The 5,227-nt window shown below is 46.2% G+C and overlaps 1 non-coding gene across 1 annotated transcript; it reads right to left on the reverse strand.

Moving 5' to 3' along the window:
* Positions 1-231: 231 nt before the first annotated feature.
* Positions 232-369, reverse strand: LOC114805595. The gene has a single exon (XR_003753566.1). It is a non-coding gene; the product is annotated as a small nucleolar RNA SNORA7 (small nucleolar RNA).
* Positions 370-5,227: the final 4,858 nt, after the last annotated feature.

Consider the following 5,227-nt stretch of genomic DNA (forward strand, 5'->3'; position numbering starts at 1 on the left):
TTTGTCTTGTCTTATGCTGTCAAGTTGTTTCCAACCCATAGCGGTACCACAGACACACCTCTCCCAGCACGCCCTGCTCTCCATCTGCAATCGTTCTGGTAGTTTTTTTCATAGAGTTTTCTTGGTAAAAATAAGACAGTGGTTTACCATTGCCTCCTTCCGTGCAGTAAACTTGAGTCTCTGCCCTCGAATCTCTCCCATGCCGCTGCTGCCTGGCACGTGTGAGTTTTGATTTGTAGCAGATTGCCTTCCAATTGCTAGCCACTGGCCAAGCTAGTAGTGGAATGGGTAGGCCTCTGCTTGACTCTCTCTTCTGAAGCCAAGACTGGTAGAGTACTGGAAACTCTCCAGATACGACCCTGAGAGGGGCTAGTGGGGAGACAGACGTTAAAATAAATTACAGATTTGGGAAATGGAAAAGTATAAAGATACTTAAATAAGTGCTGTGGTCTGGGATGAGTATCAAAGCACGTAAGGGCTACACGGCCAAGTGCAGGGGGAGGGTGGTTAAGTTAAATGAGGGCTTAGTTGGGGAAGGCCTCTCGGAGAAGTTGTGATTGAAGGAGGGGTTTGAAGGTGGGGTGGGTAAGTGGACTGTTGTGGTTGAAGAAAGAGGGAGTTCCATGCCTTGGGGAAGATTTGGGCAAGAGGTGGGTGTTTAGATAAATGAGATTGATGTATGGTGAGTAGGTTGGTGTTGGATTAATGGAGCATGTGGACTGGGTTGTAGTAGGAGATCAGTGGCTGGATATTACTTTAGGGAATGTTTATTTTGTCCTAAATCCCATTCAGACAACAGGAGCTGAGTCTCTCCTGGGTAGGTGTGGGCTCTAATGGATTTGCAACTTAACCTGTGGCATCAGTTTGTTTTCTTGACGGGCAGTTCTCCGGGGGCACCTGCTGGCAAAGCTGTGGTGATGTAGCCTCCTGCATTTTTTTAAAGGGCTTGGTTGAACACTTATTATATGTCAATCACTGTTCTAAGCACGGGGGTAGTTTCAGCAGAATTAGGTTGGGCACCGTCCCTGTCCCGAGTGGGGCTCACATTCTAAGTAGACTGGAGAAACAGCATGGACTAGTACAAAGAGCGCGTGTCTGGAAATAAGAGGACTTGGATTCTAATCTTGACTCCTCTTCCACTTGTCTGCTGTGTGACCTTGGACAAGTCACTAAACTTCTCTGTGCCTCAGTTTCACAATCTGTGTATTATGGATTAAGACTGTGAGTCCCATGCAAGACAGGAACTGTATCCAACCTGATTAGCACGTATCTACGCCAGCGCTTAGAATAGTCCTTGAAACATAGTAAGTGCTTTACAAATTTCATAAGAAAACAAAGTAGGAGGGAGACCAGGGACATAGGGAATTTTTAAATGATTTGCCCAAGGCTACTGCAGAAATGGTGGTAAAGCCGAGATTGGAACCCGGGTCCTCTGATTTCCAGGCCACTCCTCTTTCCATTAGGCCATGTTACATTAGGCCATGTTACATTCTTCTGGCCTGTGCCCTAAGCATCTTGTCCTACTCCCAAATGAGAGAGATGACTTGGGCCGATGAAGAAGCAGCATGATGAGAAGAAGCATGGCCTAGTGGATAGAGCATGGGCCTGCCAGCTCTGCCACTTGTCTGCTGAGTGACCTTGGGCAAGTCCCTTTGCTTCTCAGTGCCTCAGTTACCTCATCTGGAAAATGGAGATTGAGACTGCAAACCCCTGTGGAACAGGGACTGTGTTCAAGCTGATTTGCTTGTGTCCACTCCAGCCCTTAGTACAGTGCCTGGCACATAGTGTTTATTACCATTATTATTATTACTATGAAGAAGAAGTCTGCATCCTCTCTCCTGCCTAATGCAAGCTGCATGTTTTATTTTTCCAAGGGGCATTAACAGCACCATCCCCTGGGCCCTGGGCCTGCAAGAGTCCCACCAGGTGGAGTGGGTTCCCAGGAACCCTAAACCCCTGGGGATAACCTTGCCTTCTCTTGCTATAGGCAAACAGGGCCCTGAAACTCTTGATTCACCTCCACCTGGATCTGGCTGTGAAAGTTTCAAACAGTTGAAGCTCAGGGGCAACGAGGAGCTGCTGAATTTGGCCTTCCCATCATCTTCCACCACTAAAAGTAATCCCGGCAGCAGGGCCCAATCTCACGACCGAGAAAAACAGAGTGCCTCCACGAGGCTCCACACCCATTTTCTAGACTTCCACTTGGTTCCATGGGAAAGGACGGCGAGGCATAATGAACCAATGCTACAGCCCCCATACGCCCTGTGGAACAGCAAAGAGACAGTCATCTTTGCTTCCAACATGGGAGAAACACTGTGGATTAGAATCTCTTGGTGCTGACCAATGTTCCAAGGCTGTCTGGGGTTAGGGATTAAGTGATTCTAAATTCCTTGAGGGCAACCATCTCTTCAGTGCTCTTCCAAGCATTTGGTACAGTGCTCCTCACACAGTAAGTGCTCAATAAATACCATTGTAAAATTGATTCTTAACAAAATGTCTCTAAAGTGCTGAGATTTGGCCAGAAAATGTGCTCTCCATTATTAATCCTCAAGTGATCCCTACCATGAAAATCAGATATGGCCCTCAGGCTCAAGCCTGGAAGAAATCAGAGTATGCCCAGACATCAAATAGGGAAATGAATAAGCACCTCAAGCTATTCTGCCCCTATCTTTCCTAATTCCCCAGTCAACCTAGGCAAATCAGCAGGAAGTTCAGTTCAATTCAATACAATTCACTCGTATTTATTGATCTCTTACTGATGCAGAACACTGTACTAAGCCCCTGGGAGAGTACAATTTAAGAATAAACAGACACATTCCCTGCCCAAAATGAGCTTATAGTCTAGAGGAGGAAACAGACATTAATAGAAAGAAATGCATTCTAGATATGTACATAAGTGCCATAGGGATGGGAAGGGGGTTGAATAAAGGGAGCAAGTCAGGGTGACGCAGAAGGTGTGGGAGAAGAGGGAAGGAGGGCTTAGTCATGGAAGGCCCCTTGGAGGAGATGCCTTCAAAAAGACTTTGAAGGCGGGGAGACTAATTGTCTGTTGGATATGAGGAGGGAGGGTGTTCCAAGCCAGAGGCAGGATGTGGGTGAGGAGTCGGTGGAGAGATAGAATAGATCTAGAGCACTAGTAAGAGAAAGAGCCCAGTGAAGGCCTGAGTTTGAGTCCCAGATCTGCTACTGACCTGCTGTGTGACTTTAGGGCAGTTACTCAACCTTTCTGGGCTCGTTTCCTCAGTTGTAAATGATGGTCTATGCCTTTCTGTTCCTTGCAGTGTTGGCGTGTGGATAAAATGAGATTCCTTATATGGAGATGCTTGGGGAAAATTCAGGATGTATTGAACTTCACAGCTGTATCTAGGTTTTTGTTCCTGTTCCCACTGTATGTGTGCAATTCATGTCTGCTTGTCTTTCCCATTAAGTTGTAAACCCCCTGAGAAGGTTGTACTTTCCCAAGGGCTTAGTACAATCCTCTGCCCACAGTAAGAATAATTACTGTGGGATTTGTTTAGTGTTCACTTTGTGCCAACGTCTTTACTCAGCACTGGGATAGATACAGTATGATGAAATTGGGCACTGTCAGTAGATGCTCAGAGCAGAAGCTCCTGGCCGGTGAGCTGAAATGGGACCGTATAACCTTTCTAAAAGCATAGGGAAAATGAATTTCAGACACGATTCTGCTGGGAGATACCAGCGTGGTCTAGTGGATAGAGCATGGGCCTGGGAGGCACTCCCGGCTCTGCGACTTGTCTGCTATATGACCTTGGGCATCTCATTTGATTTCTCTGGGCCTCAGTTTCCTCATCTATAAAATGGAGATTAAGAATGTGAGCTCTTTGTGGGATGGGGACTCTGTCCAAACTAACTTGAATCTACCCAAGCACTTAGAGCAGTGCTTGGTACATAGTCAGTGCTTAATAAATACCATAACTATTATTATTATTATTACCACAAAGTGGTGGTGAGCCTGTCTTTTCAAGTTGAAGCTTCTAAATTCTAATGTTTTGTGATTCACAGCCACAGAAAAGCAGCATGGCCTAGTGGATAGAGCATAGGACTGGGAGTTCTAATCCTGGCTCTGCCACTTGTCTGCTATGTGACCTTGAGCAAGTCACTTCTCTGTGCCTCAGTTACTTCATCTGGAAAATGGGATTGAGATTGAGAGTGAATCCCATGTGGGACAGGGACTGTGTCCAACCTGATTAGCTTGCATGGTGTAGTGAATAGAACATGGGCCTGGGAGTCAGAAGGTCATGGGTTCTAATCCCAGCTCTGCTACTTGTCTGCTGTGTGATCTTAGGCAAGACACTGCACTTCTCGGTGCCTCAGTTACCTCATCTGTAAAATGGGGATTGAGATTAAAAGACCCACGTGGGACAGGGACCGTGTCCAGCCCGATTTGCTGGTATTCACCCCAGCACTTAGTACAGTGCCTGGCACATGGTAAGCACTTAACAAATACCACGATTAATATTATTATTATCCCAGTGTTTAGAATAGTGGCTGGCACATAGTAAGTGCTTAACAAATACCATAAAAAAGGGGTTTGGGTGGTCTGTACCTAACTGTGCAAGTGACTGTCCAAGAGGGCTAACTGGCCCACAGTTCCTTCCAAGAGACCCAGGGCCCTGTTTGGAGAACTGGGCTGGATGGGTCAATGGTTTGCCCCAACGTTAGCATTGACTTACATTCTGAACTTCTTACATAAGGTCGTGAGACCTGGAGGCAGCCTCAGAAACAATGCCAGAAGCTACCAAAATAGATCTGCCCGCAGAGCAAAGGATGCGTTCTATACCTGTGCTCAGCGGCGAGAGGATTGACGATTATTCATGCGTCTTCTCAACCCCATCCGCGCCCCGTCGATATCCGCTGAATACGGAGGACCGTTCTCTGTCCACGGGAACAGGATATAGAAGGAAAAGAATGATAATATGGCATTGGGTAGAAAATAGTTGAAGAGCAAATTTGTTATTAATATCTTGAAGGGCAGACAGCTCTATCCGGGGCAACTATTTTTACTCTCTTGCTCTCTCCGAGTTTTAAAACAAACCCTATAAGCATGCCAGACTACTTCCACCATGCCACAAACAGTCTATAAATTCTCCCTTTAAAATGCATTTCCTATTTATAGTGCGTTAAGCCCTGTAAAAACACCACATGTCATCAATCCAGAACAGGACTTCTCGTTTCCCAGCTTCTGACCCACAGGAAAAGACTCAGA

This window comes from Ornithorhynchus anatinus, chromosome 18 (genome assembly GCF_004115215.2).
Source record: "Ornithorhynchus anatinus isolate Pmale09 chromosome 18, mOrnAna1.pri.v4, whole genome shotgun sequence".
Taxonomy (NCBI): domain Eukaryota; kingdom Metazoa; phylum Chordata; class Mammalia; order Monotremata; family Ornithorhynchidae; genus Ornithorhynchus; species Ornithorhynchus anatinus.